Below are 26,080 nucleotides of genomic sequence, written 5' to 3'. Positions count from 1 at the left end.
GACCAAGAGAAAAAATAAATTTCCCCTCATTCCTTCTTTTGCATGCAGGGTCAAAAAGAGATAAAAAGGAGAGAAAGGAAGGAATGCAAATGCTGTAAGGGGGATTTTGAAAGTTACAGTGAATTTTTCAATCTGAAATGCCATGAAAACTTTTCATTTCCCACTTCATTTTCTCTTTTGGAATGCTAAACTGGTATTGCACAGGCAATGCCTTTTCCTTTTCAACCTCATCATTTTCACATGATGTTTCTATGGCCAAAGAACCCATAGGGCAGTCATGCTATTCTCTTGAGAGTACTGTTTGGAAGTATCCAAGGAAAGTGCCACAAGAGATTCAAACTTCCAACTCCATGCAAATAAGCAGATTGAAACTGTCACTAGAATGCTCCAGAGAAGATACAAATTCTCTTCTCAGTCCTCTACCAGCAGTCCATGAATTAAGATCTTTGCATGCACTCAGCTCCAAGTAAAAAAGCAAGAATCACTGGCCTTCCCAAAATCCACCCAGGTCCATGATCTTCTCCGGCCCCTTCTCTCCTACTATCTTCAACTCAGTTTCATCCATCTTATCCTTCTTCTCTCCAGCTAAATCCTCTCTCCTTCCTTCCCTGTCCTTTTCTTCCACACAGCTGATGCTCTCAAAATTCACTCCTCCCCAACGAAAAATGAATAATGTAACTTGCTGATGAAAGAGAAGAAGAATCACTCTGGGAGACTTGAAAAACCTTTTCAGCTATCTTGTCTCTGCCAATTGCAATTTGATAATGCCTGGAGTCAGGTGTTGAAAGATGTACATGAAGTCAGCTTCAATATTGCCCTACACTGAACACCCAGATGCACACAGCAAATAGGAGAGACATTGCCATGCCCAACAGCCCAGGACTTGCAGAAAGGAAGCAGTTAAATACATTATTTTAAATAAGGTAATTAATATATCATGAAACACTGCTGATTTTCTGCCTGAAAGCCAGCTACATGCACTGTAAATTTCATTACATACATACACAGCAGACTGTACAAGAGAGCTCCATAAAAAGTACTCCCCCTATCCTGACTCTGCTGTCTCCACAATAGATTTATGTTGACACAGGAAGACATCCGCTACGTGCTCCCAAACCAGGCTTGTGCTGTCTTCACACAAGCACAAGGTCTTGGTTTCAGTGTCTCCACTTTAAAGAGATTGTTGGGCCCTCTTCTGATCAGAGAGAAGCACGCTTCTTGCTACTTCTTGCTGAATCTCAGAAGAGGAACAGCTGTGGAGCAGGTTGCTCTTACCCAGCCAGCATCAGGGCACAGCTGGGGAGCAGTGCAGAACATACATCAGGTCAGCAAGGTCAATGTTTCTTATACATCCTACAGAAGACATCTGTCACCTGGATGTGGTACACTAGCAAGACTCACATAAAAGCTAATTTCACTGGGAAACAACCACTCTGAGCAGCTGACTAACCAACCAAGCCAGCTAAGTCCCACGTCCACCCAGCTAGACTGGGACAGTTTTGGCAAAGAAAAATACATCATTATATTTACTCTCAATGATGCTACTAATGCTTCTCCCACAGGGCAAACATCTCTCTCCCCAAACCCAGTACTGCCGGCCATGTGCTCCAATACACCCTGCCCCTGTGGTTAAACATGAGTATTCAAAGTGGCAAGCATTGAAAAAACAGTGTGCAGTCCACATGCATTTCTCACCCTTTCTTCTTGCTTTATGCAGGGTTGGCTGCAACCCTGATAGGAACACAGAGATCACAGAAGAAGCAAGCAGTGAGAAATGTGTCTGCTTGTTGTACTAGTCTGCAGAAGCCAATTTGTAGCTACAAGCAACTAGTGCTGGGTTTCAATTTCTCATCCCACGTGTACTTGTTAGCCACCAGCTTTCACGGCAACGAAAAGGGCTTAGTTAGAAATAGCAGAGTGGGCAGATGCATCCCTCTTGCTAAATCAAGTACTGTTGTAAGTTACAGTTTTCTGCAAGTAGCACACATTCATCCCAGGAGGGTTTTGAAAGATGGGACAGATTCTCTCATGCTAACACAGAACAAACTTGGGCATGAGCAGTCAGCCCGATGAAGCACAGTCTGGTCCAGCCATTATTCATTCTACCCCACAACAATATTCCCAGGTGACCTCATCAGAGCAGTCAGCTCTTCACACCTTCACACCTCACCCTGTTCCTAACCTCCTCCTTCCCCTTTCATCAGAAGCAGCAGCAAGGGACAGTTTTACCACTGATGTTAGTGAACAATCATCTGGCTCAGAGGAAGGCCACCCCCAGCAACACATCAGCATGGCTGCAGCCTTCTCCAGCTATGCCTTGCAAGCCCCTGGGAGGGAGACCCGCTCATTCTCCTGGTACCCTGCACCACCCTCTTTAGATTGACCTACCACCGGAGACTTCTGCTCATGGCTCTCCATGCGTGGCCTGGAGAACCAGCAGAGCAGGGAGTACTTTCTGAGACATCCACCTCCTGCCCCCAGACAGGACTCGCCAGCAGCCTGGGGGAAGCCTGCTGGGTTGGGCTTTTTTAGTTTCTTCATGACAGGGCCACTAATGATATGAACGTATTCATAAACACCAAGTCCTATGCACCATCAGGCAGATGGAGAGGCAGTTCCTGGTTTGCAGCCTGCATAGAAACTAGAGGAGACTCCTCAAAACACCAAGGGAATTACTGCACTGTCGGACTGTTGCAAGAGCAGGTGGAGGTTTTGTCATGACACCCCTTTGCTCTATTGGTTTGGGACCATCCTCATCTCACCCTATTAGCAGCTCTTGCTTCCCCATGTTGAAGGTCACTATCACAAAGTCAAATGCTCACCTCTCGTGTCCTCCCCTGCTTGGTGACACCTCATTTATAACAAGCTCTTCCCAAGAGAATGTACATCAGTAAATTAAAGCCAAGCCCCCATACAGCCATCCAAACCTTGTGTTGAAAGGGTCATGCTGTCCTTTCTCATTTTAAGCATTCCTTGTTTTGGGGTGTGAAAGGTTTTGGGTAAGGCTATATGATATACACTGCTGCCACTATGGAGGAAATATTACTAAGACCTGATCATGGAGATGAATATTTAACAGGTTATCTTGTCCCCAGCAGCCAACAGCAGGCAGTGGTACTGAAATGGGCCATCTTCCAGTCCTCTGGTACCTAGGAGGCTGCTCGCTGGTGCACCAGGAAGATGAAGGCGTCAGATCTCCAGCATTTCAACTCCTTTCTTAAAGGAAATTTAAACCATTTCTTTTGTCCACAGAAGGCAGAAAGTGCAAATATTAACTACAACTCTGTTTTGGCTCAGGAAGTAGTTCCAAGCACAAATGACAAAGCTTGTTGCAAAGGAGCAATGGAAGAAGCAGCTAAAATAGTTAAGTCCCTGCAAGTCGCATGGAAATATTCACGAGCACTATACTGGGAGCACGACAGGTTGAAGTTGCAGCCAAATGAAGAAAATAGAAAGGGGCTCATAAATTTAGCCAGATTTAATATTAAAAAGTGCAAATAAGGGGATGAGGAACAATTTCTTAATGGCACAAAAGCTACTAAACTCTTTCTCAAGCACAACCACAGGAGGATTTTCAAGGTTCACCTCCTCCAAATTCATAATGGTCCATCCCAAAATGCAAGAAAACAAGTGAAGGCAGCATGAGACCTGCATGGATGAACCAGGACATCCTTATAAAACTCAACCATAAAATGGACACATACAGGAGATGGAAGCAGGGGCAAGTGTCCTGGGAAGAATGTAGAGCCACTGCCCAAAGATGCAGGGCTGGGCTTAGGATGGCTAAGAACCACACAGAGTTGAACCTGGCAAGGGATGCAAAGGGTAACAAGAAAGCTCTTTACTGATACATCATCAGCAAAAGGATGACTAGGAAAAATAAGGGCCTACTGAGGAATGGGGACGGGGACTTGGTGAGAAAGGACACCAGAAAAACTGAGGCACTGAATGCCTTCTTAACCTGTCTTCACTGCTAAGATCAGCCTTCAGGTATCCTGGTCCCCCGAGACCTGTGGAAGGTCCAAGGCAAGGGAGACTTACCCTTGGTGGTGGAGAATCAGGCCAGGGAACATTTAAACAGACTGGACATGCACAGGGGTCTGATGGGATGCACCCACAGGAGATGAGGAAGCTGGCCCATGTTGTTGCCAAGGTCATTCCTGGTTTCCTCTGAAAGGTCATGACAATCAGGGGATGTCCCCAAGGACTGGAAGAAAGCAAATGTCACTCTTATCTTCAAAAAGGGCAAGACAGAGGAACTGGGAAAAGACAGACCATTCAGCCTGAGCTTGATCAGGCAGTTAAACGTAAGAAGAATCTGTTTTTACTGTGAGGGTGGTCAGACACTGGCAGAGGTGTGGAGGCTGTGGAGTCTCCATCATTAAAGATACTCAAAACCTGGCCAGACAATGCCCTGAGCAACCTGCTGTAGGTGAACCTGCTTTGAGCTGGCAGTTGGTGTCCAGAGGTGCCTCCACCCTCAGCCATGCTATAACACTGTGAAATCTGCACAGTGATCTCTACGGAAAGCATCCTGAGCAGATACAGTGAAAGCAGACCAGAACTTTCCATGTCCATTCAGCATGAAGGAAATGGGAGAAGTTCCTGTTACACAACACTGTTTTCCAGGGACTCAAGACAGGCCACACTCAGGGGAAGGAAAATGAGCAGCAACTCAACCAGCTGACTTAAAGCAACAGAAATAGTTGGACTACAGTGTGCACTCTCTCACTTAAATCCAACCATATGAGGAAAGCAAGAAAGCAATGTTAGAAGGTTTTCAGGAGATGCTGGTGAAAGGAAAATGGCATCAAAGAAGTAAAAAGTGGAACAAAGTTAGCAGATACACAGATAAAACTGAGATAGATGGAGAGTCAGCACAGCTTTTGTAAACCCTTGCCAGGCCTCACAAGCCAAACTGCACTAACAAAAGCCAAAATCTCTGCAACATAAGCGTACTTGGTTTCCATACTATCATGGTTCTTCACAACAGTGATAACGCAGCACAAGGTTAGCAAGAAGGTCCTCAAATGGATAAGTGTTTTTTTTTAAAAAAAAGGGAAATATCTACTTTCTGAGGGCCACAGGCTTAAGTTCAAAATAGGCTCTCACCACCCTGTTTATATGCCTATGTATCTCCCAGGAAGGATAAATTCATGGAACACAGGCAGATTGTCAGTGGTCTTGGGAGTCCATCTTTTTTCCTATTCATCTCATTCACTCCTCTACATCCTTTCCTAAGGATCTTTTTCTCAAATTCTCCAGAAATGGACAGACCTTCATCTTCCTGTGAGACTTGTCCCAGCACTTAGCTGCCTTTACGATTACAAAGGTTTACCATGCTTCCAAAATTAAATCTCCTTTTGTGCAATGTCCCTTGCTTCTTATCCTGTTTAGCCAGATCACAGGAAAGACTATTCCCTTCTTCCTGCAGCAGGCTTTCCTCCACAGCTGACACATAGCTTTCCAGTCTTCCCCGGTTTTTACCTCATTCTCCTTTGTCAGCCACGTTTTCTCAACAGCTGATGAATTTATCCTCCTCGCTTCCCCTCTCTTTGGCTGATCAGTATTTTTCCAGAGCAGTTGCACCTAAAATGGGCGTACATTTACCTTACTAACATAGGCAAACAGATGCTTCCTTTATAATTTACCAGATACTCTCGTGTTCATATTTATCGTTCTTTTGCTACAGCGTGTCACTGGGTTGTGCTTAGCCTGGAATGAACTGCAGACCCTGGACACTTTTCTGCAGAACGGCACTGGGTCTGATGATACTGAGTCATCTGAAGACTTGAACCTCTCACTGCTCTCACTGCTTAACTGTATCATCACTTTCTCATGCCATTTCTTCTGCTCATCAGGGCAATTTCAAACCAAAGCCCTGTCTTTCTGCAGGCTCTCTGCTCCTCCTCATTTCCTATTTATTATTTATTCCTTTGTCTTAATTACTAACAAAAATACCAAACAGCATCAGATGGCAGGAAGAACCCTGCAAAACGCTTCTCAATAAATCCTTACATTTTGATAATTAACTGTCATGTAAGTTCTCCTGTATAGTTCCTTCACCAGACTTACATGTACCTTACCATAGACAGGTGTATCTAGTGCATAGTCCCTTATCTTAATTGTGTGGGACAATACTGAACATTTGCCTAAAGTCAAGAAAAATGTCATCTCCTGCTTCTTCACATCCACTGGGCACCACCCTTTGCAAGATGAAACCAGAGTCTGTTGACATGGTCTCACAGGAAGATGAAGGTCTGTCCATTACTGGAGAATTTGAGAAAAAGATCCTTAGGATCTTAGGATGTAGAGGAGTGAATGAGATGAATAGGAAAAAAGATGGACTCCCAAGACCACCTAGCACCAATCTTTCCACAAAAATGAATAAAATACCTCTGCTCTCTGTGTAGTTTGGCATTTTGCACTCTGGGCGACTGAACTGACTTTTCCGGATTACACGCACACACTATAAGCACTGCCTAACCTCACCTGTCCTGCTGTAGCGCAAATTACCACTCATGACTTCAGAGGAATTTAGCCAGGTTTGGGAAGTCTGCATTTGTCCCTCCAAGAAACCAATATGGTTGGAAGCTGTGAGCCCTGCCAGCCAGGACTGTGCTGCTGGTGTGATCACAGGGCATGCCAAGCCTGCTAGGTGGCAACACACTGGCTAAGCAACCGGTACCCCAGTACTTGCTGGGGTACAGGGACTGGACTGCATGCAGGACAGAAGACTGCTTCTTGTTCATAACAGCCTACCACAGGTGCAAGTTCTTTAGGACCTCCAAGCTTTTGTTCTCATGGGGCTTTGGAAACAGGATTTTCCAATACACAAGACTGAGCTCCAGGTCCAGCACAACAGCAGGTATCGTCAGCAGGTCACACACGGAAAGTCTTATCTGCAGCAGGAGAAGACCTCCCGTCTCACCTGTGACTGGAGATCTGGAGGAACACCCAGGAGTCCAAATTCAAAATCAGTGAGCCAGGACACCTCCTGTCACAGCACACCTTCTCAGGCTGCACAGAGTCTTGCTGCTCTTAGTGTGGAAAGTCAGGCCCACAGCACTGAGCATCCCGGTGGCTCTCTGCAGGACAGGCTGTCTCACACCCCTGCCTGCACTGGTTTTTGCTTAGCACACCAACAAAGTCAGACATGCTTATCTACAGACAAGATGGGGATGAAGAGCATCTTCACCGTTTCCCCTGTGAGAAGTAGCCCTTTTGGATTAGTTTCTGCATGCCAAGATAGACCAGCAACAGTGGTGTGACTGTATTAGTATAATTACAGGCTTTAGCTTCTACTGAAAGAGTATTCCCACATATATAGGCCTGGAAAGCCCAGTGGTAGTAACAGGATAAGTAAAGGGGTCTGTGTTTTGCAGTGCATGGAAAGCAACAGGTCTAGAAATCCAGAGAGCAATCATAGCTCATGCTTTACAGCTGAACAGATAACACCATCAATCTGATTTTCTTTTCTCCTTCCTTTCATTCCAGCCATAACTCTTTAATTTCAAAACAGAAATTGTCTTCTCCTGCACAGTAAAGGCATGGGGGATAGTTCCCAGACAGCACTTTCTTCAGAAATTACATGCATTCCTGCCAATTTGATTGCTTTTGCAAGCAATCTGTCATCCGCCTCTTAGGTACAGCACGTCTGACTGTTGCCCTTTGCCAGCCATTTCGCTGCACCCTGCAGCGCAGTCAGAGCATGGGCATATGCACACAATAGCTATGCCATATGGCCCTGCTGGTGTACACTAGGAATTTCACTCACCCCAGTGTGTGGATTTGCCGCAGTCATGTTACAGGCTGGCATGCTGGGCTTCAACCCTCAACCAGGCAACATTTTTCACTAATTCGAGGCTCTCAGGTTTACGTTTTTGAATTTGCATTTTTTCAAAAAAAAAAAAAAATCCACCCACACACTTCCATCCTTAAAGTTTCAAAATGTAAGACGAATATTTCTTCAAAAAGGTAACCCTGAAGGCAAGCAGAGGAAGGTCAGCGTTATCTACAATTTGTAAGACACACATATATGAAACAGTTTCCTGCCTTCTACAGATGTTTTATCACTGTTTGTGTTGAGCTACTGGTTCAAGACAAAATTGGAACCCTCAGAACTTCATCACCAGACATCAGCCTCCTGGGTCAGGTGCCCCAAATAAGCACAGACCGTTTTGTTTCTGGTCCAGCTTCTCTCAAACCTGACACACACCAAATGGTTTGTGAGCCCCACAGCTTAAGCTGGGCTCCCCTCCAAGCCATGGATGCTCTCATAGGCACATCTGCAAGATGGGTCACACACCCCCAGGCTCACCTCGCTGTCCAAATTCCACTTCTGCTGTGTAATAACACTATCAAGGAGGAATTATCAGTAATAAATTCCTTTGGATCCAAAGTTGACCAGACAACATGATTATGCAGCAAACCAGAGCTCTAAATTACCACCTGTACATGTAATCTCTAATAATGGTACAAGCTCAGAGGCTACAGATTTATTGTTACTAGAGTAATATATGGTACAGATACAGTTGTTTTCACCTCTTGGTTCACAGCTTGATTCTACCTAATGGAGGGCAGAAGCAGTTGCCTCTTCCACAACTGTAGAACTGAGAAGCAAAATGCTGCCTACAAGGATGTTGCCTTGGAGGTGAGGTCTGTCAGTTCAGAGTCCCCAGGTGGACAACCTGACCACCGGACCACAGCCCTGACCATGTCACTAGAGAGCCATTTGCTAAAAGACAGTGAAGGGAGCTACAGGAGGGAGACATGTTCCCAGGCTGTTTTTTTATGCATTCGGCCCATAGACTAGTGCAACAGTGACCACAACTGGGAGAAAAAGTCTGCCTTGCTGAGTCCAGCAAGGCCTTCTCCCCACCAGATGTGGTGCAAAGCAGGAAAAGCATTTCCCATGTGAGGGGTTTGCAGTAGAATTTAAAGCTGTTCCTGCAACAAGCAGACACTGCTGGCTGCCAGCAGCTCAGATGGCAATCTCTGGGGCTTCAGGCAGTCCAGGCACAAGTATGCATGCTGCAGTTGTGCGAGGGCCCCGTATCTCAGAGTACGGCACCGGACCGCTGCATGAGGTCCTCCCGCCGCGGCCAGCAGGCATACCGCACCTCAGACACTTGAGCCCCGTCAGGGAAGCAGTTTAAGTTGGTGACACAAGAAAACTGAATTACTGGTAAAGTCTCACAAACAGGACCAGTCTAGCAAGCAGTTTTATATTAATAATGCATTAAAAAAAAAGAAAAAAAAAAGGCTGGGAATAGTTTGTAAACAAGAAAGGAGGTGGAGCCCCATCAGCTAAGTATCTCGCATGCCACAATTTGCTTTATCAATCTCAGTATCCGGAAAAAAAAAAAAAGCTTAAGAGCAGTCCAGGCTTTCCAGTGAATCAACAAAACAACACAAAGGACTCTTACCGCTTCTCACAGCCTCCGGGTTCTGCATTAGGTTTTAGCAAAGGTATCTACCACATGAATAATGCAGCACGTCTTCCAGAGCATCTGCACTCCAATCAATCCACAGTAGCAAATAAAAACCTTTCAGCACGCCTTTCTATCAGGCAGCAGGACCTTTTTACAGCTGCTCAGAGGCATGTCCTTGGGAAAACAACCCTATGTGCTACCAGAACTGAAAGCCTTTCAAATCGGCCAGCTGGGAACCAGGCTTTTAAATCAGCCATCCAGCGATGGCCTTGATTTTATCAATTCCTCTTCTTTGTCTTTTGTTCCTAAATGATCCACACTCACCGTTAAGGGGTTAGATTAAGGGAGCTCACACTAAGGTTTCAGTCCACTTTCGGAAACTGACACGTGCCACCCCCCAAATGCAGCAGCTCACAGCCTGCAGCCTGCCCAGGTGCCCTCACCTTCCCGAGGGGACAGGGTAGCCCCACCAGCACAGATCCCTCTCCTATGCTGTAAAGCAGCCTCCTAATCAAAGTACCCGTCCCCAGTGTGGGGGTAGAGGCAAAGCGCCATCACCAAACCAAGCCCCAGTTGTACACTCAAACCTCTGTATCTTCAGAGGCAAAGCAGCTGATGGAAAGCGGCGCTTTGTCCACGTCCATCGCTAGCACCAGTCTGAATATCAGTCCTCTGCAGAAGCATGAAGGTCCCTTCTCCTTGGCAGCCTGCTAGGAGCTGTGGGAGCTGCTCCCGTCACCTCATTTCAGCAGCACAACATCCAGGCTACTGTCTACCTGAGGGAGAATGTGTTGCTGGTACAGATGGCTTAGTATCCGCAGAGGTGGTGTGGGACAAAATTAAAACAGCGAGCAAAATCCCAAAGGAGACCATATTCTAGAGATGTGTTATCTTTCATCAGAAAATCCAGCCCTCAGTAGCACTCCAAAATACTTGCAGTTCTCCAGCTTGGTAAAGATACTTAAATATAGTGCCCTGGAAAGCTGGTTGTGAAAAAACACCTCTCCCTGTAGTATAAACATTGCATAAATACAGAGGACATGAAGCAAGGGGTGAAGGAATTACTCAAGATGGAAATTAGTGGATTTCCTCATCCACAAAACAGCGAGGCCCAAACCTTTCGGAGTAGGCACAGCAGCCCCTCTTGCCCCTTGTTTTTGGTGCATGCTGGCCAGGGCAGGACATGGGCTCTCACACATGTCCCTCGGAAGAAAGATGTCAGACTTCCCCCATGCCAGCAGCAGGCCAAAGCTTACAAAGAGGGTACCACGTCAACACAGCCCCAGGAGAGGCAAGATTGTAGCCCCTCCACTGACGCAGGCATCACCTGCTTGGACCACAAGCAGAAGGGAGTTCCAGTATTTTTTCATCCCCCAACCATCTGCTTGGGTCAGGGAAGGCAATTATTACATAGAGACATGGCCTGTCCTGAACAACAAGACTCCAGCATCCCACTGCAGCCCTGCACCCCATGAACATTGTCACCAGCTGGTACCACATCACCTCAGAGCATCTGCCTAGTGAGGGACCCTAAAGCAGCTCACCAAGGGCTAAGGATATACCAAAGCTCCAAACTTGGCAAAACACACAATCTGCAAATTTTGTTCATGTTAGAAGATACATCAAGTGTTGTGAACCTCAAAATAACTTTAGGCACATACGTCCAGGGGCAGGCTAGCACTGCCAGGGGTGAAACAAGACCACTCTCCACATGGCACAGTTGAGACAGCAAAAATCCAGTGCCCATCCTGGCTGTGCTTTCCAACTGTATTTGTATTCAAAGTTGAAGCCACAATGCACTCCCCAAGGCCAACAGCAATGCCCAACAGGGTCCAGCAAAAAAACTCCCTGATGGTGACACCTGCTCACAGTACTGCCACATCCCCACCACCTGGTATTACTCCATAGCTGTGCTCTTCTGTCACACTGGCACACCAGGGAGATGGATAAGGGAGCATATATGCCTCACAAAAATAGCTCAGCCAGGTTATTTTTAACTGGGTTTTCCCTACACAGCCAGCAGCAATGGCCAGGAGCAGAGAAAAAAGCAAAGAGAAAAAGTGGCAGAGACCACAGCCTCAGGCAGCTCCCAACAGGCTCAGACTCTCCTATCACCTCATCTGACAAGGAGCTCAAGACTGTATTTTGGGTAGCATCCCCCAGAACATTGTAAAGTGAAGCCATGTCATGAAGTACTGGTTGAATTGTCACCTGTTCTTTATTTTATTGTTGGGGTCTCTTCCAAGCCTGACACTGAATGTGCACTTGACCCTCTGCTGGGACAAGCAGGAGAAGCAAAAAGAAATTACAACAATAAAGCATACAGAATCACAGGAAAAAATGAGGCCAGGAAGCACTGCTGTAGGTCCTGAGGCCTATCCTCAGTGCACAGCAAAGCTCAGTACATAGGCAGCTCAGACTGTCCAGCTGAGTTTGGAAGACTGACAAGGATGGAGATCCCACAGACTCCTTGGGAAACCTGTCTGCCTACAGCCTTGTGGAGAATCTCAAGCTGCAGTTGGCCTTCAGGGCTTGCAAAGTTACCTGGATGACTCTGGCTAAACTTGCTGCCCACCAGGACCCTCGTGGCTTCCACTGGAATGCTGCTTTCTTGCCAGATAGACCTACAGGGAGCTGCTGCAAATGAGGGGCAGAAGTTGACATTTATCTTTACTGAAGTTCACAAGGGTGAACTCTCATGAGATTTCCCCTCATGAAAGACAAAGCAGGCTGGGAGCCTCCAGGTTGCCTAGGAAGCCCAGGGGCTGGGAAGTGCCCATGGAGGGTCTGTTGCCAGACCTTGGACTTCACTGCAGTGCCCAGAGAAGCACCGCTCTTCGCATGAAGAACCAAAGTGATTCACCCTGGAGCGAGGGAACCTGAGGCACCTGTGGCACCATCACTGCCACTCTGCTGCCAGTGGTGCCTAGAGCTCCAATTCCTGCAGGTTCACACCTCTTACTCAGGCACAGGCAGTGAAACACCCCAGGCCACAGGAAAAGTTGCTTCATAAATATTTTTAAGCCAATGTCAGCTAGAGATCAAGTTGAAGAGCAAGGCCCACCCTCTAACAAGTGTGAAGAAACTTGTCTTTGGTCTTCTGTATGTCCCAAAAGGGATGATCCCACACTCGATAACACCATTTTCTGGCAGTTCAGCCTCCCCCTTCACCATATGTCCCATGTCTGCTTCACATGGTGCCCCTACTCTGCAAGCTCTGCCAGAAAAAAAGATGATGCGTTGAGGACACAAACAGCTTCAGTCAACATGGCCATTAAGAAATACAGTAGTGGGTTAGAGGAGTGTGAAAGTCTGGGAAAACCCAAAATGACCCCGAAACTCAGTTCGGTTTCATTAGACTTATCAGAGCTCCCAGAAAGGGCAGGAGGCAGTATGACTGAAGCAGAGATGGGGCCACCCCAGCCCCTTTGGACAGCAAGCCCCTCTTTCCCCTGGTTCACCTCCAGGTTTCTGAGATAGCCTGTGTATTCCAGCAGAAAGATAAAGCTGACTTGCCTGCATTCTCCAGAGACAAAACCCTCTTTCGTTCTACTGGTTACCCAGCAGCGAAGAAAATATTATTGCTTATCAACTTCCTTGTGAGTACTAATGTGCTTCTGAATTCAGTAAGAGGGCAAATTCCACCTTACAGAGTTTTCTACGCTGGCAGGATACTGCTATGTTATGAAAGAAAAGCAAATACAACAATCATGGTTCAAAGAACAATAAAAACTGGAAGCCTCCTCTGCCCTCCCACCCCCTCCCCTCCCAGAAAAAAGTCATTATAAAAGGGAAGTGGTGATATGCACAAACTTTAAGAGACATTGCCACATTTCTTGTCAGAAAAGCAGCCTTGAAAAACACATCATCTGACGCTCTGCAAGCTCAGCAGTTTCTCCTGAAACCAGAACACCATGCTTTCACTCTCCTGTTTCACTGGAAGAAGTTTCCTGCTATTTAAGGCCAAGCCGGATTCTGAGTTTCAGAAACCAAAGTTCAGCTCTCCATTGTAAAGATAGAGCTGGGTCTCCGTAGCCTGCCATGTTGTTTGGGCAGATAGGAATGCTTGGTTCCACTGGTCTTTATCATGAGGTCTAAGCATGCCTGCAGACATCTGGCAGATGGGGTATCTCAGCTAAAGGCTACCATACATAAGGCTTTCCTTGCAGCAAAGTTGAGCATCACTGGTTTAGGGGATTTGGCCACCTTCAGGGAATCCCAAGACCTTGGCTAGTTGCCCACAGGAGTCCAAGCGGGGTCCACCAGGCTAGCCAGAGTTCTTCCCAAACGTCTTCTGCCTAGCTGAGGAGTTGTGGCTGCCTCCAGGACACGATACATTAGGAAATCTGAAGGGGCCAGCAGGATGGCGAGACAGTGGAAATATACCAAGTGCAGATGTTTCTCCTGAGTTCTGTGAAGGTTTGGAGGCTTCACACTTCACTTGAATGTCTGAAGATACAGCCGTTACATCTAATGTGATGTAATGTAACCGCATTCCCCCATAACTGAAGATTTGTGCACTAACCAGCCCACAGGTTAGAATGCTTTCAGGACATGATGAGATTCTGGACAGCGAGACCTAGCCTGGCCTTAGGTTCTCATCTCCAAAGCTACCTGGAAAAACTGAGGGTCTGATCAACCAGCCAAAAATGGAAACTTCTACAGAGCTGGGGCACTAACCATGCCCTGACTGCCTGGGCACAAAAGCACAAGCACAGATGCAAGGACACAGGCTAGGGGACATTGCCTCTGGTGGCCTCCAGTCCAGCCTTACAGTGAACCTGCCCATAGCTCTAAATCAGGGCAGATGTGGAGCCTTCAAAACCCCCAAGGATGAAGGCCTCCACCTGCCTGGTCCCAGGGCTGCACCACTCTCCTGGGGATGCAGCCTTCTCTAAAGTCTGACCTCCTTCCCCCCAGCTGCAGCTTGCATCCTTTTCTCCTTGTTACACTCTGTCACTGCCAAGAAGAGCCTGGCTCTGTAACTGGCCTTCCAGGAGTTGCACCCTGCTGTTAGTAAATCATTTTGGCAGCAAAAGACACAGGTACCTACTACCATGGACTAGAGAAGGACCAGCTGTGGGTTTCCCCATCATGAGCCAGGAGCAAAGGGAAACGGTCCCTGTCCTTCTGGAAGCAATGGCAGGGGGACCTTGTTCTTTGAAAGGTGGCAGGCAGCATCAGGCTTCTCTGAAGCCCATAGCTGCAGAGTTCTTCCACCTCTCTTGCAGCATCATCTGCATGTAAAAATTTTTTAGGGACCCACAGAAAAGAGGAGTGTGGGGAGCTCTCCCACACCCATGCAGCACCAGTGGAATTGCTTTGTAATTCCAGCTGAGGCTTTTCTCTTTGGCTGGCCGATTAAAACAGAATTGACATCTCTCTGTTCTCCAGAAAACTCCTAACACACCTTTGAGCTCTAACAGCAGGCCCATTTATCTGATGCATGACAAGCCAGCAAGAGTGTGGCAAAGGCATGTTTTAGAACAACCATTGATTTCTTCTGCCACATCACAACTTTTAAAATCAATTCACCATTTAGAGCAGAGATAGCACGTTCAGTTTTGCTCTTTTTGGTTCTTAGTCTGGCTTTGATTGATGCTGACTAAGTGGGAGGACTACCCATGCTTTCCCTGCCAGGGAAATGGGATTGTGTGCCCATTCATTCACCCACTAGGCTTGGCAAATGCACAGTCTCTGGGAAACCAGTGGCATCACTCTGAACGGAATCCATCAGTGTAAGTGCAGAAGTAGTATTTGGTTCAGACTGGGAGCATGCCTTTGAAGCAAATCTCCTTATTGCTGCCATTTATTGCACTCCAGTTTGGATTGCAAAGCCATCTTGGAGCATGCAGGCAGGCTTTCCTCCAGGTGAGACTAATATTATTCCAGGATCAGAACACGCAGTGCACTCCATCTGCTAATGGGACCAGCTGGGTCAATTAAAATATCCAAAATGGCTGTGGATACAAAGTCCTGGTACCACCTCTTTCACTTCACAGGTCTACTTCTCTTGCACTGTAGATGTGGCTAGAGTTAACAGAGAAGTGAGGGCAGTCACTGCACAGACACTTTTCCATAGACATCCCTCTCTGCTTGACCTTCAGCCTTGCCTATCTTCAGATAGACTATTTTCTTTACCTCCTCTCCTCCAAGTATTGTTCTCATATATTGGTTTTGGGTATTCCTCCATCTCTGATCATTCTGTTCAGCGTCACTGCTCTCCTCTGTGACCAGTCCCCCTTTTCGCACCTCCCATCTATCAGTGATGATCAGTCTCTCCTTCCATATAGTAGATTGTTTCCTACATATTTCATTCCTGCCAGTCTTTTTGCATATCCCCTCCAGTACGAATTCTGATCATCTTCCATTTCTGCCCCTTTGCACCACCCCTGTCTCCAGCCCTTCCAGCTGGGGAGCACCACTGGCACAACCTCCACATCCCAGCTGACCTCCCCGCTACAGGCTCGCTCTCTCTCCCTCTAATACCACAACTTTCCATGCCAGCCTATTTCTCCAGCATAGCTGATATCCATGCCAACAAAATCATCTTTTCTCTGCCTTTGAGGCAGCTCTGGGAATCTGTGCCTCAGGGACTTTTTGAGCCACAGGCTTACCTGTCTGTTTAGCCATTCCTAATGAATTTTCCACCCACAGATTCATCTAATAGCTTTTCTTTAACCACATCCCCAACATCCTGTGTCAATGAGTTCCACTGTTTATCTGTACCCTGTAGTTCCTGTGCAGTGAAAGACAGAGGAACAGTCACTCCCTATCTGAACTCTCCATCCCATCATCCTACCATATGTCAAAGGCCATATGTCATATCCCTTTTCAGACATACCTTTTCCAAGCTAAACGGTTGTCCCTCTCTGCCTTCTTCTCTACACTACCAGATCCTCAATGAGTTGCAGAAACCTAGCATGGCATGAAGCATTCAAGACACAGCTGCACTGTAGATGTACCCAGACAGTATTTGATCTTTCCACAGTGCCAGCAGAAAGGAGGAAAGAAAAAAAAAATAAAGGTAGCACAGCCCTTTAAGTCTGTGAATTAAAGCAGCATTTGAACTCCTGACATAATGCAGGCCAGGCAGTTTGGGATGAAATCTCCATGCCTTAAGCAGTAAAAACAAAGACTGTCTGTGTGAAGAACAGTGAGAAGAAAAGCACTGGGTAGGACACACTGGGCCACACTGCACCTGACGGAATATGCAGTTTCCTCTGGGTATCTTATATGCATTCATGAAATTACATCTGCATCTAGGGCTTTTCAGTTCCAGGGGAAGTCTTCATGCTCCAGAAAACTCCTGCAGACTGCTCAGAGCCAGAGGAGAGTCAGTGCCATGTGCTCCCACCTCTTGCTCAGCCAGAGATGACAGCAGGTGGGAACAGGCCCATAGAGGGGTCCCTGAGCAGGCTTAAGGGCTGCAGGAGAGTACTACCGCTGCCCTGCGTGACACCTGGGGCACCCTGTGATGCCAGGGAACTCCAGGCACAGGAAGGACAGCAGACAATGACACAGGCAGATATGGAAGTAAAGAAAGGGAGAGGTTTTTAGAAAGAGCTCAAAATAAAGATCTGTTTTTCCTGTGGAAGACTTGCCTTTCTCCAGGAGCTCAAGACACTTGCGCATTTCCAGACTTACACACTAAGACACCACGTGATCATCTGCCTGTATTGCCAGTGGCCAATGGAACCAGCAGCAGCCAAACCCCACAACGAGAGGTGTGTGAAACCCTGCTACTGCTACATATGGTGTCTGTGCCATTAATCTTCTAACCCCCATAACAAGAGTATAAATACTGCTATACTGGTTTAATATGTAAGACAAAAGCTGTTATGAAGCTACAGAAAAGTTCATGTTGCAAATCATACTGTCAGGGAAGGAAGAATAGGTAGGACAGGAGAAAACTCTTCTGAAATACAAAAACTCATACACAAGATAAAGACTGGTTTTACTGGTTTCTCAAAACCAAAAGAGAGGTAGAGAAATTGCCACTTCAGTTCCCTCTTTACACATCAAACAGATCTCCTCTTAATCAAGCTTAAGAAGTCCTGTTCCACTAACACCCTACAAAGGGCTGACCACTAAAACCAAGCTCTAAACAGTAAGATTCCTCAAGCTAACAGCAAGGTAAGCTTTATTGAAATGTGTTTTGAAAGCTCAAGGACGACCACAATATACTCAAGAACATCCTTTGATATCTTGCCTCTGTCCAGTGGATGGACCAATAAGGCAGATACGTGTGCCACAGCAGAAAGTTAGGGATACTCACCGCTCATCAAAGTTCAACACTTGGCTTAAGTGTTGGGAAAAAGCATGGGAGATAGCAACGAAGGTAGACTTTTCAGGTAGACTTTAGCTATGTGTCTCCCTGGTTTAATATCTTGGAACTTTCGTTCCTTTGTTACAGATATATATATATATATATAAAAATAACCAGGTTTTCACTTCCACTATCATCACAGAATCACAGGCAAATTTAGGCTGGAAGTGGTCTCTGAGGGTCAGCAGCCCAAACTCCTGGTCAAAGTACAGTCAGCGTCGAAGTCAGGCCAGGTTCCTCCGGGCCTTGTCCATGTGAGTTCTGAAAATCTCCAAAGGTGGAGGTACTACAGCAAGAAAACCATCCTGCTAAGCCTCTGTCTGGCTTATAACTGTGACCTCAGTCAGTCAACACACACCACCTGCAGAGGCAGGAACCCATCCTACACAGTGTCCTGCCTCCATGAGGATGAGTCACCTACCCCTCCCTCTCCAGATCTCCAGCCAACAGAGTCAGTGAAGTCCATCTCCACTTACAGTCAATGTCCAAAGTGGCTCAGAGGACTCCTGCCTTCAAACTGTCAACAATCCAGTGACCACAAGACAAAACTCAGGAGAGAAAGCTAGCTGTCACGTTGGGGAACAAGAATACCACCTTCGGGCCCAGAAGGCAAAGCTGAGAAGAACATGCTGAGAGCATTATTTGGAAAATCATCCTGTTCAAATTTTTAGCAATACATCATCCTGGGAAGCTCTTCCCATGATTCCTCCTCTTTGCTGCTAAAAACACAACTGCCTTATTATTTTGCCAAATAATAACTTCTGCTTCCAGCTACTGGTTCTCATTCTGGTTTGTCAACCAGATTGAAGAATCCATTAACTATAAGGATACAAGAGGCTCTTGATCTTTTCAACTCCACAGGAACCAAGAGTTCACCAAAACACAACCCAGGCACCAAGAAAGACAAAAGTGTCAACTTTTCACTTGAACTTTTAAAATCTTAGTGAGGGGTTGGGTTTTTCTGCTCCAAGACTTGGTTTTCCTGGCAGGGTGCATGAGACCCATAGCTACTGCACAGGGCTGGTGCAGCCTCACCTCGAGTGCTGTGTGCAGTTTTGGGTGCCACAGTACATTAAGGATATAAAGCTACTGGAGAGTGTCCAGAGGAGGGCCACAAAGCTGGTGAGGGTTTAGAGGAGAAACCATACGAGGAGTGGCTAAAGTCACTTGGCTTGTTCAGCCTGGAGGAGGCTGAGGGCAGCCCTCATGGCGGTCTGCAGCTTCCTCACAAGGGGAGGAGGAGGGGCAGGCGCTGATCTCTCCTCTCTGGGGACCAGTGACAGGACCCGAGGGAATGGCAGGAAGGTGTGCCGGGGCGGGGGTTAGGCTGGATATTAGGAAAAGGTTCTTCCCCCCCACCAGAGGGTGGCGGAGCCCTGGAACAGGCTCCCCAGGGAGGCATCACTGCACCAGCCTGGCGATATTCAAGAAGCATTTGGACAACGTCCTCAGAGATATGGTGTGAATTTGGGGTTGTCCTGTGCGAGGACAGGAATTGGACTCAATGATCATTGTGGGTCCTTTCCAACTCAGGACAGTCTATGATTCTATGATTCTAATGTATGGTGAGGGTCGTGAGCCTCAAATAGGTGCAAGGAGCTGTAAAGTCAAGCCCTTCGATCCCTATTAGGCCTTTAAAGGAGTGCTATGATTTTTAAAACTGCAAGACACTGAACTCCTATTGATTTCTGTGGAGGCTATCAGATGCCAGGCTATCATTAGCAAAATAAATCTTTTCAGTTAATCTTCAGGCATCAGTTACTGACATCAAGAACATCTCAAATTCAAAGAGAAACATGAGCCACAGCTATGACCACAGGCAGGAGGGGTCAGAAGAGAGAGTGTGATCCTCCCTGACTGTAAGGAAAAGAGCCTCTATATGTAGAAGCTGAATATTATGAAAGCAGGAACTTGAAGCAATGCTATTCTGATTTTGCTTTTGTTCCTGTGTGTGTGTATTTTGGTATTCAAATTAAATTAGATAAAATGGCAGAGAAAAATAATGTGAACTAATTACATTTAAGTAGATGTTAGCAAGACAATCTATTTGTCTATTGCAATTAAAGAGCTGTCTGGGTTCTCTGTACCTATTACCCTGCAATTTTGTTGCCAGCACAGGCTGCTTTTAGGAGCCAGATAGAACAGAAGAAACCAGAGGATGACAAGGAAGATTGGTCCTTCCTGGCATCATCTCATTACCAGTGTTCCCAATAACATCAACGTGAGATTGCTTAGAGAGGAGCACAGCAACTGTGACAGCAGTTCAGGCAAAACGGTAGCTACACTTTTCCAAGGCAATATGTTTTGTATTTTCCAAGACTTGACTGTTCTTGCCCAGGGCAAGCACTCTAAAACACTGGTTTAAATAAACTCACTCGTAACCACATGGAAGGTGGCTGAGAGCTGAACGGCACTGGCAGAGATGAACTTTCCACAGCCTGGAAAGCAAAACTCCACAGATATCTGATGAGTGAAGAGCTACTGTGCTACAGTGGGTGGTAAAAAGCCTATTGCTGGATTCAGCACAGGTTGCCATTGTGACAGTGACACTGGGTGGCATTCAGGGGCAGCACCACTTCAAGGGTCCTTTTGGCAGAAAGCAAAATGTGCTACATGCAAATGCTCCCTGGCTAGAGGAGACCCCAGCGAAGCTGGAGTAGGACAGCAGCTTTGGGAGAGATCCGCTGCTTCCAGTCCTGCACTTGCACATGCTCTCGTTCACCTGCTGCATCAGTCCATACCCCAACCCACAGAGAGGGCAATGTCTGAGAAAAAGGCACTCATCTACCAAGTGGTACCCATGCACTCTGCCTGTGGTTCCCAGAAAACCTGGGACAGGATCCAGAGCTTTCTGACTCTCCCAAGGAGGATTTCAGCCCTCTACACCAGCACGCTGCAAGAGTTTAAATCATGGTACCTGTAGAGCAAGGATTGCTTGATTTCTGCTCTTGGGAGTAGGCCCAGTACTTGCCTTGGCTCCTGCCTGCACCTTTCTTCTGACTGTCCCTGCTCTACTCTATGTAGAAGCTGGAGCCATAATGCTCATATTCGCTTTACTTGTGTACCCTGACCTGGAGAGCCTTGCCCAGCCGCCTTTTCCTGGCAGGAGCTCTCCCCACGGGCGTTGCCTCCTCTCCTGTTTAAGCACAGCTCTCAGAGCTGCAGGAGGAAGAACAAGATGGAGTTTGGCCTCTCCTGCTTTCCTGGAAGCTATCTAATCAGTTTCCATGGACTTTGTCTCAATCTCAGTGATAAAAATATCACAAATGCTGGGAATTTCTGCTGCTTTGTCTTCCTTATTTTCCTCAGTGACTTTGTCCCTCATAGGGAGAGAGGCAGTGCGGGCAGAGTCATCAGTGCAGAAGACCTCCTCTCTGCAGGTAGGAATGTCCGTGTTTCCTGGCACAGAGATAAAGAGCACAGCCACTCAGCAGACTGGAAAGAAACCCTTGCACAAACCAGAGCCCAGAAGGATGCTTAGAAGAGAGAGGAAGAGAGGCCAAACTTTGGGCACTGCTCTGGAAAATGTGAGTGTGTGAAATATAGCAAGGAGCAGGTCAAGAGGGGAAGAGAGAACAGGACTTGGAGCTGCACACTATCATTGGTCCTACCATGGGCAGCAGCATGTCTACAAGCTTTACAAAGGGTTTTTCTTGGCTGAGGGTCAGAAAGTCCTATTTGTGAATTTCAAAGTGCTTTGGAAATCATAAGCATCAGCATTACCCTAATAGAGCCCTGCAGGGTATATTTTCAAAATGGAGAATTGCTGGCAAGCCTGTAATACCGCAGAGGGGAAATCCCTGGAAATACTAGGCCAGTCTGGCTTCTTCTTGCAAGCCAGTAGAACCCTGTGAGTGTCAATCCCCTTCAGTCCATACAGCCTCCAAATGATCTAAAGGTCTTTCCTGTTTCTCCTTTGGAGAGGCAGAAGGTACATCAGTGTAATTGCTATGTGCTGCAGGCTGTTTGCCTCATCAGCTCTCTGCAGCCAGAGCAGCTTAACATGCACTTAAGGGAAGTCAGGTAATGACTACATGTGGAACACCTCCCTGCATTATTGCCTCTGATGCCCTCTTGCCATGGGAGCAACAGACCAGACTGCCTGTGACCTGGTTGTGCATCAAGGGGCAGCCAGCCCTTGCTGTTTCAAAGAGCAGCCATGTCCAGCCTCACCAAGGATGGGTCCACAGGTCCCCTTGAGTCTGAGCAGGTTTAGCAGCAAGTTCCTCAGCAGCTGCGCAGACATCAGCCCACTGGCCAACTCTAATACTGGCTACCATTTTATTGCTAAAAAAGACTGCTGCTGTTTGTAACTGGCAGATGGGAATACTCAGATAAGGTAATGGTTTTTGTTTGTGGGTTTTTTTTTTTGTTTGTTTGTTTTTGTTGAAGCAAACACTTCAAGCAAACTTTCTTGGAGAGGTTCAATTTATGAGAGTGGAGGACCGCATCTGGCCATTAAGGATCAGGACTCTGCCAAGGTCCCCTTGGAACAACCAAGAGTGGATGGTGGGGAACTGATGTAGGACAGTTTCCCTCCACCCTGTTTTTTCTCAGAAAGTCTCTATCACACCTGCCACAACCCACCCCACTCTCCAACAGCTTCCCCATCAAAACCCCTTCTGTGGAAATCAGGGCCCACCAGGGTGGGATGAAGACTTCGTGCTGTGCAGCTGCTGCGCGGCATGGATTACAGAAACATCAGAGGAAGTGAACTGACCACAACATATGAGAAGCCTGCAAGGTCATGTGCAAAGTCTATCTTAGCTTGCCCCTGAGGCAGCTGTCTCTCACTCCAAAATATCACCTTCACTTCTGGGGATTTGCCAAAGTCATCAGTTCTCTCCCTTAGTCTCTGTCACACTGAAGCACCTGTGTGCCTGGACACCTGCAGCTCACAGCAGAGGAACCTGCTCTGTACTCAAGTGTACACCCCCAAAACATGGTCCATCCACATAGCACTCAGGCATCTGGCAGTCCAGACAGCCCACAGGCAAGGGAGAACTGCCCTTGCAGAGGCACCACAAAGCAGTTCATGAGGCCAGCCCCCTGCCCAGTGCCAACCCACCTAGACGGAGACTCACAGAAACCTGCCAGTCAGACAACACAAAATCCACTCATTATCCAGCTACTAACAGATGCAGCAGACAGAAACATTCAAAATACTATCCATTCCTGGCATTTTCTGAGCAAGAAATCTGCTCGGAGGGGACAAACCAACATAGTGAAGAGACAGGGAGAAATTTCCCACTGCGGGGAAAGGAGAGTGAGAAATCCACCACATCTGGAAATACCCTTACCTGCTATCAGGACACCCACCTGCTGCACAGACACAGCCAGCAACCAGTCCAATCAATAGGACAGTGAGCAACGCTGCTGGCCAGGCTGGTGCAGATGGTGCAGAGGGCAGCAGTCTCCCTCTGCCTCTTGCAAAACCAGCACACTCATGCAGAGCTGCTTTGCCTCCAAGGAAGAGGTCAGGAGGAGGTTGGGGCTGAGCTGGGGTGCAGGCAGCAAAACTGTCTGGCTCTTTGTCCAAATGTCTCCAGTGCCTGGGCCTCGCATTTCCCAGGTCTACAGCAGCTCTAGGAGATGTCGGGGTTTGATTTGTTGCTATGGCATAATGGATTGAATGAATTTGAAATGCCTCTCATTGATGGAGCTATAGCATGTCTGCAATAATGCTAATTCACCAAACAACACCAGCACAGATGAAAACACCTCCCTTTTGCCTTGTCTCTAAGAAGCAACCAGCTCCACCCTATTCCACATCCCAAAGCCTTCCTCTAGCGTTTCCTGAAATGCTCACACCAAAACATGAACTCCCTGCATGTCTCAATCAGTCCCTCCCTATCTCTCTGATCAACCCAGAATTGATCTGAGCTCTCCAAAGAACAGACAGCCAGGGGGAGAACAAAGGGAACAACAGGGCTACACAGGCTGCTCCTTTGTTAAGCCACCGGGGAGCCTGCGTTGGGAAGCTGAAAAGACAACCGACACCCAACCTCCCCCGAAGTGTTCTCCGAATTCTCTGCAGAAATCACTTTCCTCGAGCACCCAAGAGGCCAGAAGAGGTTAATTTGCCTGGACGGGCTTCTCTTTACAGGGACTGCAGCAAATACGGTGCCTTCTTACGAGATGTAAGTGAACAGGGTTATTCGGAACAGCCAGGATGCTGCAGGGCTGCTTTTCCACGCTCCGCTGCAAGACAAGGAGGGCACCACTCCCTGCAGGGTGAACAATGGATGTTCGGCAAGACACTGCACGTAGCTGCCCTCCCCAGGCCACGGAGGGACTTGTTTTGCGAAGTGCTGTCATCATTACATACCCCTTCACAACAGCCTGCCTTCGCCCCTGACAGAGCTGCGGCTCCAAGCCCAGGCCCGCGGGGGAGAAGCCGTGCTCCAAAGCTGTGCTGCCTGAACCTAAGACGCCCTTCAAGGGCTCGCCCTGGAGGCGAACTGGCACCAGGAGACCCCGCTGCCAGAGATCATCTCCCAGATGTCGCTTATGCGGCTGTCATCGTGCTCCACGCAAGCTGTGACCTGCACTGATATCAAGCACCCAAAATCCCCACGGCTCCAGCACAGAGGGGCCAAATTCGACACTCACAGGCACGCACAGAGCCACAGATGAGGTTATGGTATTACATCGTAAGCAAAGTTGCACAGATGCCACACCGTGGCACCCCTGCAGCGGTGTGCATGGTCGGCAGGAAGCGGAGCAGCTTCCCGGGGCTGGCGGCACGATGCTGACTCCCACCTGCCTCAAACCGGCAAGAAGCCCTGTTGCACCTCGTAGCAGAGCCCGCCCGGCCACAGACCCCTCCGCCCCGGGGCCGGGGTCTCCGACCGGGGGCCGGCTCTCGGTCCGCCGCGCTCCGCACAGAAAATCCGCCCCCCCACCGCAGTTACCTGCGGGAGCGGCCCAAGGGCAGGGCGGTGCTGGGGAGCGGGAACCATGCCCGCGGAGGGCGCGGCCAGCACCGCATCCCCGGCCGCCGGTGCCCCCGCGGCGGCTCCGCACAAGGCGGGGTGGGGCGGGGGTCTGCGGCACCCCACGGCGCGGGGCTGAGGAAGGCGACCCCCGCTCCGCTCCCCAGTGCCGCCGGGCTCCGCGGGGGCCGGGGTGTGGCAGGTGCCCCGGCCGGCCCTGCCCACGCGCGGCCCGGCCCCACTACACCCAGCGCCCCCGGCAGCCCCCTCGGTCTCGTACCTTTCCGCTGGCGGCGGGGTCCGGCAGCTCGAAGGGCGTGCGCGTGGGAACGGCAGTGCGTGGGCGTGCCGCGCTGTGCCCGGTCCGCCTGCCGGCCCCGCCCCGGCCCGTCCCCCGAGCCGCGCCCCGCAGCCGGGAAGTGCCGGCGGGGCTCGGGGGCTCCGCGCTGCCCCCCTGAGGCGGAATCCGAGCCCCCGGGGCTGCGCAGCGCCTTTCCGGGTCGGGGGGATCCGGTCCGGTCCGGTCCGGTCCGGGTGTGCCCTTACCCCTGGGCGCGGGCTGCCGCGGGAAGCTGGGGATGTGAGGCGAGCCCCTCCGTAACCACAGCAAAGCGCTCAAGCACCTCCCCTTTCCCTGCGCTTGGGGAGCCAGCCGACCTGGGCCAACACGCGCAGCTCCCCATCACAGTCATCACTGCGGGTGAGTCCCCCAGCTCTGTGTCTGGACGAACATTGTAAAGGCTAGGTGCATTTTCCTAGGAGATCATCCCGACAGCATCAGGACTTTGACATCATCTGTGCAGAGGGCACCCACAGGCCTTGCTTTGTCTCACAGAGCTGCTGAGGGAATGGCAGCACATTCTCATACCCTCAATGTGACCACTGGGTACTGGGCACTGCACCTGGACACCACACATGCTCCTGCAACACATATTAGTGTGCCAGCCTCAGCTGGCAGCCTCTGGCTGGCTCAGCAGTCCCTGGCAGATGAAAAAGTACTGGCCCATGTGGGCCCAAGGCTGCGGGGCCTTCACCTTCTTCATGGCTCTAGAAAGCTTCTCACGCCTGCGGAGCTCTCACCTAGACTTTGGGGTTAGGTGGTACCTTGGCAGCACTACAAGCCCAGCTGGTACCCAACTGGATGAGGAGTTTGGCAAGTAGACAGCAACACCCAAGATCAAGGGGCAGAGGAAATCTCCTTGACCAGGTCACCCACTCAGCTAACACCGGTCTGGCCCTGCCTGAGCAGAGCCTGAGACAGCTGGCTCGTTCGTCTCCCATGTGTTAGTCCTATCAGGCTGTGGGTGGCAGCGTCAGCTCTCGGCTGAGCCAGCAGGTGTGACAACACTGTGAGACTGGGTGTCCTTCACAAGCGAGATGCT

At 48.7% G+C, this 26,080-nt stretch overlaps 1 protein-coding gene across 1 annotated transcript in view; it reads right to left on the bottom strand.

The window, feature by feature from the left end:
* CORO2A (coronin 2A) overlaps positions 1–25,099 on the bottom strand; it is a 60,793-nt gene extending 35,694 nt beyond the window's left edge. Inside the window, exon 1 of the mRNA XM_064438451.1 lies at positions 24,979–25,099. The gene's annotated coding sequence lies outside the window, so the exon portion shown is untranslated. The remainder of the gene's footprint in view (positions 1–24,978) is intronic.
* Between the last annotated feature and the right edge of the window lie 981 nt (positions 25,100–26,080).

This window comes from Phalacrocorax carbo, chromosome Z, assembly GCF_963921805.1.
Source record: "Phalacrocorax carbo chromosome Z, bPhaCar2.1, whole genome shotgun sequence".
Taxonomy (NCBI): domain Eukaryota; kingdom Metazoa; phylum Chordata; class Aves; order Suliformes; family Phalacrocoracidae; genus Phalacrocorax; species Phalacrocorax carbo.
This window is presented reverse-complemented; position numbering and strand designations above follow the sequence as displayed.